We start from the raw sequence: 15,534 nt of genomic DNA, 5'->3' as shown, positions 1-15,534 counted from the left end.
TACAACTATGGCAGTTGAAAGTAAACCGAGAAGAGCGTGTTCACTCAAATATTGATACGCGCATGTCATACGATGTCATTTCTGATATCAAATCGACTCTAACTCCAGGTGAATTGGAAAAGTTTAGAAAATCTTGCTTTGGCTACTTCCTTGATATTCCTAAGATCAAAGTGCAAAATCAGATCATACATTGTTTATTATTGAGGGAGGTTGAGAAGCTAAACAAGTCTGAGTTGTGGTTTGAGGTTGGCGGTCATAGGCTGAAATTCGGAATCGACGAATTTGCTTTGGTCTCGAGTTTAAACTGTCAAGGTGACAGCAGTAAGTATGCCTATACAAAAGTTGAAAATGGCATTTTGGGTAAGTACTTCAGCGAGTTGCAATCTGTTTCTAAACAGACCCTTCAGGATTTTTCAAAGCTAGGCGTTGGGAGTCGAAGGAGGATGGGTTTAAGATAGCATTTATGCATTTTTTGCATAACTTCTTGCTTGCTTCACGGAGGACTGCTCGAATCCCTTTGAAGGACTTTGACGTAGTTGATTCGGCTGATTTGAACGACTATCCATGGGGTATTGACGTTTTCAAGTACACGTTTGATTCTTTGTCGAAAAGAGCTGTTCTTAGTCCGGGATCTCTTATTATTGAAGACAACATTTACCAGTATCGCCTTCAAGGTTTCCCATATGCACTGGTATGTTGGTTCTACGAGTGTTGCCCGGCGGTGGAAAATACCTTTGCTTAGCTAGTGAACAAAGCTGCAATCCCGCAGATTCTGAGGTGGCAAGCATTCGTTCCTGCAAAATACATTGATGTTGACAAGGATTTATTTGTTGAGATTGCATCCGATGAGATTCGTATGTGTTAAATTTTAAACTTTTCATATGTAATTTATCATTTACTCTGTTTTCATATATGGTTTTCATTTGTTATGTGTAGATGATTTTCCGATCGATTGTTCCAACCCCGGCAGAGAGGAATGCCCTTCGTCTAGGTGACTTATTCAAAAAAATTACGGGAAACGAGGAGGGTTATTGTCCGACATTTCATATATTGAAGGACAGTGAATCAACGTCGAACAGTTCGGATTTAACTGTTATGGAAGAGAAGCTGGAAATTTTAATGGCTGGTCAAAAGACGATGAAGGATGATATAATGGATTTGAAACGTTTATTCACTTCCAAATGTTCCGAACTTTTGACAGTTGTAAATTCATTGAATGCAAGGCTAACTCTTATTGGTGATTATAAAACGGTAATTTGTTTTGATTTATGTATATTGTACTTTATCACTTAGAGTTTAGTTAAATATAATTTATGTTATTTCATATTATGTTATTGTAACTTGATGGGAACCTAATATGAACTCCATATCTGTATCAGGTTGAAATTGAGAAACAGGATATTTCTGATGGCTTGCAGACAAGTGTTGACAAAGAAAAAAAAGGTTTTTCTTCCTGCAGAGGAGATTTCAAAGAAACCAAGTAAAAATGGTACTTATATAGTAACGGAACGAGAAGAAAGGGATGGTAGGGAGTCTGCTGTTCCTGTTTCTGCTGATACTAAAGCTACTTCCAGCAAAGAAAGGGATGGTAGGGAGTCTGCTGATGAAGAAGAAGGTGCTGAAAAATTGAATTGGAAGATTTGGTTTGTGAGAAGGCTGTACTTGAAGGCAAGGATGACCGTGGTGAACCTTGTGTTCTTGTTTCTCCCGAACACGTTGATGTTATCTCTCCGACTTTTGAGGTATATTTAATAATTTGAAATTAAGTTGTTTTGATTAACTATATTAATTTGTTTATTGTCAATTTACTAGGTTTCGCGACAAAGCGAGGTGAATTTAAAATCTCCAGCAGATGAAACCATTAATCAGACTAACAAAAATGCAAGTGAATCTATTGCTGAATTCAAATCAAAGGAGGTATTGTTTGCTTTAAATTTTATTTATAGTTTAATTTTATATATGATGGTTCACATAAAGTATATATAGAGTTGATATCAGATTACTTACTGTGTCCTCTCTTATGTTTTTGGTAGTCTGGTCCTTCTTCAAGCCGCATCATACCGACGCAAACTGGTTGTAAAGTCCGTATTTGTCCATTTGATGCTAATCACATTTTATTTAGTGATGCCACCAAACAAGACATCGTTCATAATTGGCTGGAAGAAGGACGTCCTAAAGGCACCAAGTTCGTATCTCAACTTACTTTATTTTCATTTATTTTTATGCTCACTTATTTATTTTTTTTTCTTTGTTTTTTTATAAGGCAAAGCTGGTTATACGATCCAATGATTGACAACTTCCATCCCCGTCTTTCTCTTGGCGTGGTTGAAATTCAAACTGGTTTTACCATCTCTACCACGTTGGAAAGCCTATTGAGTGTTCTCTAAGTATATCTTCTTCTTTTTATTTGTTCTTTTTTTTTGTGTTTATTATTTGAATTACTTATGATAGTTTTGTTAATAACATTGTTGTGACTGTATGGCTACTTAACCTTAACTTTTGTTCTTTTGGCAGCATGTAGATGTTCTCTTTTATTATTTGAGAAAGAAAATGAAATATGGATGTGCTGCAAACAGTAGATGTACGTCTACTGATAATTTTTTTGATCGGCGTATTCAAACTCTCTACACAGCATACATGAAAAAGAAAGTTGTGTCACTTGTTTCTTCGAAACATACAGTGGTTGTCTACATTAAAGGTGGTGCTATGCGTTGCAATACCAAGTGGGCTAATGTTGACGATGTTTTTTTCCGATCAATTGTGTTAACGATTGGCATTGGATTTTGGCTCGTTTGAATTTCAAGGAACGATGCATCTATATCTACAATTCATTGTTGATAGGGCTCATCATTCAATATTGAATCTTCATTGCAAACTTTTTCCTTTTCTGGCACATCAAATATATTCCTGTGAAATGATTTTTGCACAATCTTCCAATGACCTCCATTTTTCATATCGCTGACATAAAAAACCTGCTGTACTTTAGAACTCAACACGAAAGAATCACATGTATACTATTTACGGCTCACATTAACAAACTAAATTGCCATCTGTTTTAATTCCATTTTTATCGCCAACATCCCACCAATCACATTTAAACAAGAAAACATGATTCCCATTAACATATTGGAGGTCAATGATATCTGTTAGCACACCATAAAACTCGATTGCTTTCGACTTATGATCTCCCGTAACTAAAACTCCATTATTTTGAGTTCGACGAAAATTATCACGCTCAACTGTGTGAAACCTAACTCCATTGACAATTATCCCACTATACCTAGCAATTCGTATATCAGGACCTAATCCCAACACATATATATGATCTGTTGCTGCAACCAAACCAGTAGCACGTAGGCGTCCAACCTGAAAAATAGGTTTAATGGTGAAATTAGAGGCATAATTCAATATTTAGTACTTTTATAGCATAATGCTTACACACTCCTTGAACCAACTGGCAAATCCTGCCTGGTGTCTTTTTTGCACATCTATAACACTTTCTGTTTGTAATTCTTCAATGTGTATCTTGCAGAACTATTATAAAATTAGAGAAAAAGTGTAAAATAAAGCTATTTTGAAACTCTAAAGTCTTTGTTTTTTCAAAATAAAATAACTTACTTCAGATATTCATCCACATCCTCACAATTGTTAAGCACATACCGCTGTAATTTTTCAAAATCAGAATGGGATAACGTTTTATATTCTGTAGCTCCTAAAGGTCTTGCATTGTTTGAAAATATGGAAAATCCATTTTCCACTCCTATTTGCACAGGAAAATTATTTCTCTCAACACGATTATATATTGTCTCAACCTCATGAAAATACAGTGAACAAAAGTTCAAGCATTCTTTAGTGATATACGCTTCAGCAATTAAGCCCTCCGGTCGAGCTAAATTACGTACATAATTTTTCAAAGTACGTAAGAACCTGCACAATAAATTTGTTGTAAATGTGAATAAACCATATAGTTATATAAAAAAATAGTTAAAACTGCAGCAAGAAAACAAAAAATAAAATTTCCTTATGAACTATACCTCTCAATAAAGTACATCCACCTATAGTGAACAGGGCCTCCTAACTCTACTTCACCTGGCAGATGAATTGCCAAATGCATCATTATCACGAAAAAAGATGGAGGATATATCATCTCAAGTTTACATATTATCAAAATGATGTCGCTCTGCAACTTTTTAACTGTAGATTTTTTTAAAGTCTTCGAACAAAGCTCCTTAAAGAAAGAGCTCAACTCTGATAATGTAGTGTAAACCTCACTACGCAAAGACCCACAAATTGATGCTGGAAGTAACCGTTGCAAGAATATATGATAATCATGGCTTTTCATCCCCATAACTTTGCAGTCCTGAACACTTACACATCGACAAAGATTTGAAGCATATCCGTCTTGCAACCGGATTGACTGCAACCATTTGCAAAACTTTCTCCTTTCAGGCTTCGGTAATGTATAACAAGCAAGTGGCATAAGAAATTTATTTCCTTTTTGCTGTAAATGTAACTCTTTTCTTATACCCATTGCTTCTAAATCCATTCGAGCCTTAATGTTATACTTAGATTTTTCATCAATATTCATCAACGTACCCAATATATTTTCACATATATTCTTCTCAATATGCATTACATCTAAATTATGACGTAATTTTAATGTTTTCCAGTAAGGCAATTCAAAGAATATACTTCTCTTTGTCCAATTGAGCTCTTCAGGACCACGTGCACGCTTTTTTTTGGTTAGGTGTCTTCCCAAAAACCATGTCTTTAGGAAGCAAATCTAATTGCCTTAAAACTTCATCTCTTGACAACTCTTCAGGCTTTGACCCGTGCTCTGGTTTGCCATCAGATTTTCTGCTTTTTCTCCAAGAATGTTGGGCATGTAAATATCTCTGATGACCCATGTAACATTGCTTCACTCCATTTTTTAATGTTAGCGAACACGTCCACTTATTACACACATGACATGCCAATTTTCCTTTTGTACTCCATCCAAATAACATTCCATATGCTGGAAAGTCATTTATTATCCATAATAATGCAGCATGTAATTGAAAATTCTTACCGCTATATGCATCATATGTTGTCACACCGATCTCCCATAACTCTTTTAACTCATCAATTAATGGCCTTAAATATACATCGATATTATTTCTAGGAGATTTCTTACCAGGAATAAGCAAAGATAACATCAAAAAAATCTCCTTCATGCATTTCCATGGTGGTAAGTTATATGGCGTCACAATCACCGGCCACAAGCCATAACTCATGCTCATATTTCCAAAAGGGTTAAATCCATCACTAGCAAGCCCAAGTCGCACATTACGAGCATCTTTGCCAAACCAAGTATATTTCTGGTCAATATCTTTCCATTCCGTAGCATCACTTGGATGTCTAATCGTATCATCATCTACATGTTTCTCCTTATGCCACCTCATATTTTCACCAGTATCTTTAGACATAAATAACCTCTGAAGTCTAGGTACTAAAGGGAAGTGTCTAAGAACTATTTGAGCAACCTTCTTGCGTTTTCCGAAACCTAATTTCCATCTAGGGGCCTTACAAGTTGGACACGTGTCAAGATTTTCATTTTCCTTCCAAAATAGCACACAATCATTTACACAATCATCAATAGTTACGTAACCGAGTCCTAAATTACGCATCAATTTTTTAACCTCATAACTTGAGCTTGGAAGGGTTTCTCCTTTCGGGAGTTCATCCTTGAACAACTCCAAATTCAAAAAAATGACTTATTACTAGAATTTGTGAGTGCTTTGATATTAATCATCTTAAGAAGAAAAGAGAGCTTTGAATATTTTTGACTTCCATGATATAGTTCACAATGAGAATCATTCCACAATTTAGGAAATTTTGCTATTTCTCCTTCTAGCATGTTATTATCTTAATTGGCAAGTCTGTCTTCCATGTCGGTGTCCATAAAAGTTGCATTACACATATCATCTAACATTTCTGAACCATCATTTCCATTATTCTCCAATTCATTGTCCAAATTAATAGAGCCATCAAAACTATCACGCGGTTGAGAAGTCTCACCATGGTGCACCTAGTTTGTGTAGTTTTCACTAATTCCATATTGATATAGATCCATTTTGACTTCTTGCAATGGCTTCAAATAAATATTGATGCAGTTCTTGCATGGACATCGAACTCTTCCATTTGAATCAGTAAAGTCTTTTGCAATATTAAGAAATTTTTTTACCCCTTGAATATAACATGAACTAAATTGGTACGACTTCATCCAGCTTTTGTCTGATGGCGTCCCTTTAATTCCAAAATAATATATTAGGCAACATCAATATTTGGTACAAATCTATCAATTGAAAATATAATTAAAACTTACCCATTACAAATCAGATATCGTTAGCTATTTTAAACTTATCTCCAATTTCTTTCCCTGGACAACCTGCGGTTCTGAAACAAGACTAACATTTGTCTAGGGTTACTGTTAAAAAATTTGAAGACCCTCTCTAATGAGGTATTATTAGCCAGAAATTTTGTTTAAACTTGTATAGGTTATTATACCTTAGAAATTTCATGCCATTTCAGTTATAAACATACTCGAGGTAAGGCTATATAATCGACGACTTTTACACGTTACTCGAGTTTATACGTCTCTTGCAATGTTAAAACTCGATGTCATGCTTAAGACTCGACGAGTTACATCCATAACTCGACTTTTTTATCTTTGTTTACGCACAAACTTGATGTAAGTCTTAATACTCGACGAAATGGAAGCATAACCTCGAGTTCTTGTTTTTACTGAGATAACAAACTCGAGAATAGGCGATAAGTCGTCGATTTTGAAGCCCTACCTCGAGTTTGTACGAATCAGTTGAAAATTTAAATGATCAATTGAACAAATAAGCAATTTGAATGTGAAATTCATCCTACATTAATCAATTTAGTCTTTTTTCTTAAGTTAAAAAATACCTGGACAAATAAGCAGCAACAAACACAGAATCAATGAAAGTGCGGCGGCGTGAGAAGTACAACGTATGGAATTGTGTAAATATTCAGCAAAAAAAGTTTTTCCCTAATGAAGAGTGCTTTGATAAGATAAGAGATTAACCTAATTTGGATATTTGAATCTTAATTGTCACATACCTTTTTTTATCAAAATAATATATAATTTCATAACCCATTTAATCCTATTATCATTAATTTTTTTTCAATTGCATAGTGACAAAACATTTATTAATCACAATATCATTTAATTTCGTTTAATTGCTGGAAAATAAAATTATTCACAATATTTTTACATATTATGATAAAATTTATTTTATCATAATAACTGTATTTTTAATATACAGTGACAAAACGGTTTTTGTCAAAACCCATTGTCACAACAAACACAATTAATTGCTATAATGACAAAAATATTTGACACAATATTTAATTATCACAACATTATATAAATTTAATTAATTGCTGCAAAATAAAATTTGTCACAAAAGTCTTTAAATATTATGCTAAAATTTATTTTATTATTATAACTGTATATATTTTCTTCTTTACCATTTATTTTCTGCAATTCGTTTTTCTTTCTCTATTTTGTGTGTATTTTGTGTTTCATAAGGTTGACATATGATCGAGAAACGGTTCATTTACGGTTATTATAACTATAGTTTAAAATACAAGCACAAAATATTTATTTTGGCAAAATACTTTGTCACAAAAACATATTTACTTTTTTTTAATGTGACAAATAAATATGACACAATAAACTATAAATATTTTGTGTCTATTTTGTGTTTTATAAGATTATCATAAGGTTTACATAAGGTTCATTTTAAGTTATTATAACTGTCTTTTTAAAATACGGGAATAAAACATTTGTTTTGGCAAAAAAACATATTTACTTTTTTTATTGACAAATAAATTTGACACAATATACAGTAGTGGAAAGAGTGTTTTTCGAGTTATTCTTTAACATATATATTTTCTGCAATTCCTTTTTCATTCTCTATTTTGTGTTTATTTTGTGTTTTATAAGGTTGACATAAGGTTCATATGCGGTCGTTATAACTGTATTTATAAAATATGGAAACAAAACATTTGTTTTGGCAAAATACTTTGTCACAAAAACATATTCACTTTTTTTGTAGTGACAACATAATTTGACACAATATTAATTTATTACAATATCATTTAATTTCACTTAATTGCTGCAAAAATAAATTTGTCACAACATTTTTACAAATTATGATAAAATTCACTTTATCATCATAACTTTATTTCTAATATACAATAACAAAATGTATTTTTTGGCAAAATACTTTGTCACAATAAACATAATTAATTTTTATAGTGACAAAATATATCTAATTGCTGCAAAATAAAATTTGTCACCACTTTTTTAAATATTATGATAAAAAATTTTGTCATAAGAAAAATATTTTAAATTACGGCGACAAAACATTTTTTTTGTCAAAATAGTTAGTCACAACAAACATAATTAATTTTTATAGTGACAAAAATGGTTGACACAATATGTATTTGTCACAATATCATTTCATTGAACTCTCATTGTAATAAAATATTTTTTTCATCACAATTAACCTATTTATTATGACAAAATATAGCTTAATACATTTGAAAATGGTTTGAAAAATGGAGTCGCCACCTAGTTCAACTAGGAAATGCCTTTTAACCGACTAGATAGCCTTACTTGCCTTCGGTAAGACAATCGTGCATCGGACCAATGATTAGGGTTCGTGGACCTCCCCGAGACTCTTGTGCTTGACTTATCTGTTACCGGCTTTATTTTCTGAACATATTCGTTTTTTATCTCATCTCAACAGTATATGCAATTCACAGGATATGAAAGCTGTGAAAGCAGTAAACACGTTTGACGCGCATATGACCCGATCTGGACTAGCATTAGAGGCAAGTAGCAGGTACTCCTAGACATACATCTAACCTTAGAGGTTTCAGCAAGTAGCATAAGTCTGGCTGGTCTGGATTGATTACATGCACAAAGCCTAAAACCAGATGTATAAATGTGATTGATTGATTTTGTTAGGTGAATCTTGAAAAACCTATACAACCGTTACTACTTTTTCGTATTAGTCTTACGATGTTTAAGTGATGTGTTGGATTTGCATTAATGGGCCAATTTTAGGTGATTAATCCTGTAACCGGTTATTATTAGATTTTGGATTCTTTTGGAAAGCAGTAAACATTGCTAGAATGCTCAGGGGCAATTGGATATACATACAAGGTCAGAGATACTTTTAAACCTCGTTGACTTTGAGTGCTTGGCACTCGCGCGGGTTTTGACCATCGGTTTGGTCAGAATGGGCTTTTCGTCAGATCACGAGAGTTGTGCGTCTCGTCGATCCGGTTCTACTGGTTTGATCCAGAGTCGATTCCAAGTTCGGGTTAGCCCGAAATCGGCTCTGGAAGTTGCTGGTTTGCTGGGCCTCGGACTCGTGGGCCCGGTTTATACACTATGTTACATATATGGACTTCTGAGTGCGTTTTACATCAGGTCTAGCCTGTTACAATACAGAATATGATACTAGACTAAATTCGCTACCTCTGGGTTCAAACTAGGCGTGATTTGGAGTCCGGATGTGCCCGGAAACGCGGTTTGAAGTTCGGATCGAAGTCTGGAAGATCTGGGAAGCGATTCTGGAATCTGGCGAAGGAGGAGCACGGCGGCGGTTCATAATGCCGGCGCCGGCAGCCTAAGGTGGCGGCGCCGCCGGTTTGTTGTGGCAGCGTCGCCGGTTGCAGCGGCGGCGGCGGCGGTTCGTCGACAGCAGTTATGAGATTTTATTTTGCTTCATTCTCACTCGTTTCAAGTCCGTTTCTTATGAAAAAAATAGTCAAAACTGCATAAAATCAAACAAGAAATCCAAAAACAGCAATTTCAGACTGTTTAAAGCTCATCTAGGCAAAACATAATTTCGGGGCAGCAACTATTCTAGGGTTTCTTTAGGGCAAAAATAGCTAAAATACACCTAGAAACATGCATTCTAACGTGTCTAATTGATTGTATTCTGGTTTTGAACATTAAAAACAGCTACTTACAGTGATTAACATGCTTTTTCATCGAATTTTATGGCGATTGCTAAATGCAGCGAATTGATCAATTATGGCTATTTTAATGGCAAAATTAGCAAAATAATCTAAACATGCAACCTAAGCGTAATTACAGCAATTTTGGCAATTTTATATGCAATATTTATGGCAAAATCAAAGGAATAAGTCCTCTGAAGTACCGTTCTGAGTCCTTGGCTCGTTTACTGGCGAAGTGGATGCGGAATCCAGCTTCGAATCTATGCAGGGCTTGCATTCTTGGAGAATCAAAGCGTATTAGGTGTTTCAAGACTGGAATGTAGTGTGTGTGTGTGTGTGATGGCCGAATTTTCTGGTCTATTTTTAGGGTTTGTGTGCCACAGTGTATGATTTCTAGGGTTTGTGTGCCACCTTTAGCCAGGCTGGCTTAAGGCAGTATTTATAGTGGTTAGGGGTGACCTAGGGTTTCCTTGTATCTTCTAGAACATTATAGAATATTCTAGGGTGAAAGTGTGTGAAGTGATAAGTTTTTAGGTGTTAAGATTAGCTTTAAACTCTATTTTTCTAATTATATTCGTATTAAGGATTAGTGGCTTAGTAAAAAATTGCTAAAAATGCATTTTGGTGCCCGAAAGTGTTAAAAACGGTTCCTCGGGCCCTATAGGTTTGGTTAAGGTCAATTTCAGTCCGTCAAACATGCAAATTGGCCCATAAACTTCTAAGATATGGCAATTAGTCTAATTTCTAAGACTTAGATTACAATTTCTTTGGATTTTTATGGGCTATTTACGCCTAATTGCGTTTTAATCCTCCAAGTTTGCAGCTGTGCACAGATTACGCCTGCTTAGATTCCAGCAAGCAAATTGAAAGCTCGTCACCCGGACAGATTTCTTTGGAAATCATCATTGGACTTTTCAGTTCCTTATCACTTTTTACCTGCCCGAAAAATAGGTGTCTACCGAGCCTTAAACCGGTTACTACAAAAACCTAGTGACTCAGCCTACATGCATTCCAGGTTAGACACTACCCTCTAGGATCAACCCAATATAATGTTTGTGTTGGAGGTATGTTATCTATGTAATGATTCTAAATCCAATGTTTCAAAAAACTACTACTTCAATCTTACTCTTAAGTTCGGCCTAACAAATTTTCCAGTTTCAAAACCAGATTTTCAAAACTTCCTTTGCTTAATCAAACCTCCAATAACCAGTCTAGTGGAAACTCCTTTCACTAGATACAACCGCAAGGCTAAATCAAATTCCAGATTTCAAAACAGACTTCGACGTCCACCTTACATGCTTTCAACTCCTTCCAGAAAGGGATTTAGAGTCATTATATTGACAAATGATGTCTATTTGCTTTAGAACCGCTAGAAGAGATCTTTGTAGGAACGCTGACTCTTGCATTGTGATGCAAGGGTCCAGACCGAAATACCTAGGAATAAACCTTTCCCGAAACACGTGTGTGGGAGAAATAAGGTTGGAAGGAACAATGTGTCTCTGTGATATCAAATTGCTCTATGTGGCAAACTTGCTACGTGCTACATGTTCAAAACTAACCCTGCATTGCATAACATATCATGCATCTCATGCATCCTGAACACAAAACACATACTAACCCCTTGTGATGCAGCTGCATACATGCATACATGCACTAATCCCTTGTCTTGCAGCCATGCTACTGACTGTTCTATCCAATACCCAGTCAACACCCAGAATGTCAAGCAACCAGCCCAACAAATTAGAACGGCCCTACCACGACCCCAACATCAGCAACCCAGACAGCCGACCAGAAAACGGTCCTACCATGACTCCGACAACGGCAACCCAGACAGCCGAAGAATCAGAAAACGGTTTCAGTGCCAGATTAGAAGGAGGTATCGATCAGGTCTTCCACGACTCCAGAATACAGTTAGAACGTGCTTCCGGCCTCCTACAGAATCAGAACGGGCTTCCGGCCTCCTACAAAATTAGAACAGGCTTCTGGCCTCCTACAAATTTAGAACGGGCTTCCGGCCTCCTACAAAATCAGAACAAGCTTCCGGCCTCCTAAAGAGTCAAAACAATGGAGGTCTCAGCTTTCCAGAGCAACCGAGTGGGATAGGAGAAATCTCGGTAAAGCTAGACGGAGTAATAGAAGGCTCCACCATCAAAGGCCCGCCCATCGACGACCTGCTCATGTCCTAGGAAGGCATCCCTAGAAAATCGGCCCCATATTTTCTTGCTATAGACTCAGTGTTTTACAACGTCGTTAGAAACAAGAAGAATTGGCGCCCCACATCGAACTCGACATCTATGACATCTCTAACAAGACGAACACTGGGATCCATCCCATATCTTAGGCTCTAGGGGATTTGTTTTCCTAAACAATTTATTACGTTTTCCAGTTTTATTCCTCTTCCGAATTTGAATATTTTCGAATAATTTTATTTAATGCATTCAAGTTCCAGAGTCAATAGTGAAATCTATCCTATGCATTTATCTGATGTCTCGATCAACATGCATATTCTCTTCAATCACCATATGTGCATGAGTGATAAAATCGAGCTGTATATAAACCAGCATATTCAATGACCGGTACAGGGAAACGATAAAATCGAAGTCCAAAGATAATTCTGTTTCAATAGGTTATACCCTTGAAAGGTGAGGGAGGAGTAATAGCCTTCCAAGAGAAAATCCACAAGAACCTCCTGACCAAAAAATAGGGCAAAAGCAAAAGGCGGCGCTCGAAATCAAAATTAAAATCAAATACAAAATAAAAAAAGGAAAAGAATTTTTTCCTTCCAATCTAAAGCACCCGAGCGCCTAGACAAATATAAAAAATCCTCCTAGGGATTATTGCAAGAGAGAGGAAAAATAGTCAATCGTGGGATTCCGCAAGGACCGATTGATGACAGGGGAATGACCGCTTGAAATAGAAAATATCTCAAGTAATGTATCGGATGTTGAATGAGCTGGTACATATCTTCTATCAAACATGCACACTGCTTATTGACCAACATATATTCTCAGAAAGGACAGACAATTGACCATAAATCTAGAAGCATAGATTATTGAGTAAATGGAACAAAACCTTTATGTTAAAATTTGAAATTCAAAATTTTTATACACCTCTTTCTGAATAACACTGTGAACGCACATAAATTATTATAGGCACTACAAATTGTTCCTTCCAAAGCCAGGATACAGAGTCCAGAACAAACATAGCAAGAGAAAGACTCTTCAATGAAACATCCAATCCCCCACCAGAAAACCGAATGCTTCAATGAGGGGGCAATACCGAGTCTACAACAGACAAGCTCAAGAAAATGAAAAATGGGCCAAATTTTTGCAAATTTGAACATCCCGAACAGGCCCAAAAGCCTCCGGAACAGGCACTATGCCACTACTATCCTGAGATGGAAATTCAGATAGTAGGGGACATCGAAACTTTCATCACGGGTTTCAGGCCTCGTACTTAACTTAGACGTTATGCCTCTACCTCCCTACGAAAGACATCCGGATAGCATGAGGAATTAAGGCTACCAGAGTAGATTCCAAAGTCTCTATACTACCAGAAACACGCATACATGCAACATGCCTATAGTACCCGTAGAAGGAAATCAGATGATAGTGGACGTCAGAGTCCTCTCAATAGGCTTCATGCAGACATTGCCACCATTGTCCTAAGATGGAATCCCAAAATCTCAAGGGGACATCAGAACCCTTATCCCAGATGATATAGGGAATCACAGTCTTCATCCCAGAATTAAGGGGTATCAAAGTCCTCACAACAAGCACTAAGCTTTCCACTACGGATAGGCAATGTGGCCCTATTATCAGAAGTAGCCAGAAACAAGACGAACTTCTGGTCCCCTTACTCCAGAAGAATGCGGAAAAGGCGTCGGGACTTCCTCTAAGAGATAAGATGAGTTTCGAAGCTCTTACCCCAGAAATCCCTGGACTAGAAAACTGAACGCTTCGATGAGGTGGCAACACAGAGTACGACGCAGGGAGTAGAGCCCACTCCACAGGAAAGCAGAAAATAGGGCCAATTTTTACAAAATTGGGCACCAGAAACACATAAAACAATAGCGGCCAGACTGCCACTTCAGGGATTGATAGGAGTATTTTACTCCTATAATTAGGGTCGATTTTACTCAGTTTTTATCACGTTTAGTATTAATTTTATACATTATTTAGCAATTTTATGTTTGATAGTGTTTGTTAGTGTTTCAGTGGAAATTAGGTGAAAACCGAGTATTTGGATCTAATTAATGATGGATTGAGTGTTGAAGTAAAAACGTACGGACGAAGAAATTAACGTCTTGAAAAAAAGATCAAGAAGTTTCGAACGAAACTTGTGCAGTAAAGGGATGTTCCCATTCGAAAAACACAATTCTCGAACGGGAACCATAAAGAAAAAGCTTGAGTCTCGAACGAGAAAGCCATTCTCGAACGAGACTCAAGAAGAAATATGAAGGTTTCGTTCGAACCAAGGATGGGCAAACGAGAATTTGTTCTCAGTCAAGGCTTTTCTCGAACGAGACTTGAAGGTACGAACGAGAAAGAGGTGAAATTTGCCTAATCAGAATTGGACTTGGACTTAATCTCCTTTTACGACTCCAACCGAAACTCCTATTTCAAATTCGATTCGTAAATCGACTTAGAAGATTCCAGAGCTTCCTCCACTATATAAAAACCTTGTAATAGACTAGTTTTAATAATTAGAATACATTAGTTTTATTTTCGTTCTCTTAAAATAGCGTTTTAGCTTCTGTTTCCCAGCAGTTTATAAGTAGTTTATTATTAGTTTCTGCAAAGAACGATTGTGAAGATTTTAAGTTTAATCTAGACGATTCTTCCGAAATTGAAAACTCCGATAGTTATTGTTATAATTATGTTTAATTCTTCATCTTCTTCTTTGTTTAATTTAAGGTTAAGCATGCGTAACTAAATCCGTTGTTCGGGGATTGATATGAATACTTAGTTTTCGAATTGGATTAGGATTTATTAAGTGAGTAAAATTGTGTTCTAATTACTAAGATTAATGCTTGAATTAATTTGATCACTTAGTTCATGATTTTGTGTTTAATTAATTAATTGAGAGATTTTTAATTAAATAGACATAGGTAATTAAAAACTTAGAGGAAAACGCCGTGAGAGCGGGTTGGAATTTAGGTAGTCGTTGAGTTTGCTTCATAATTACAATTTAGTTCTTTAATTCAATTTTAATATTGTGAGAGCAAGTTAATAATAGATTAGCTAATTAGGTTGTGATTTTATTTGAATCTTTGAGGCTTGAGAGAGCGGGATTCGGTGCATTAGAATAGCTCGATTCACAATAAAATCACTAGATAAATTTTAATCCATTCTTTTACTAGTTTATTTTGAATTATCAATCCTTGAGCTTTTTATCATTATTGTTTAAACCTCAATTTATTTGTTTAATTTCAGATTTTTAGTTTAATTACTTGAGTTAATTTAAGTTAGATTTTATTTAGTTTAC

The sequence above is a fragment of the Mercurialis annua genome, linkage group LG6, assembly GCF_937616625.2.
Source record: "Mercurialis annua linkage group LG6, ddMerAnnu1.2, whole genome shotgun sequence".
NCBI lineage: Eukaryota > Viridiplantae > Streptophyta > Magnoliopsida > Malpighiales > Euphorbiaceae > Mercurialis > Mercurialis annua.
This window is presented reverse-complemented; position numbering follows the sequence as displayed.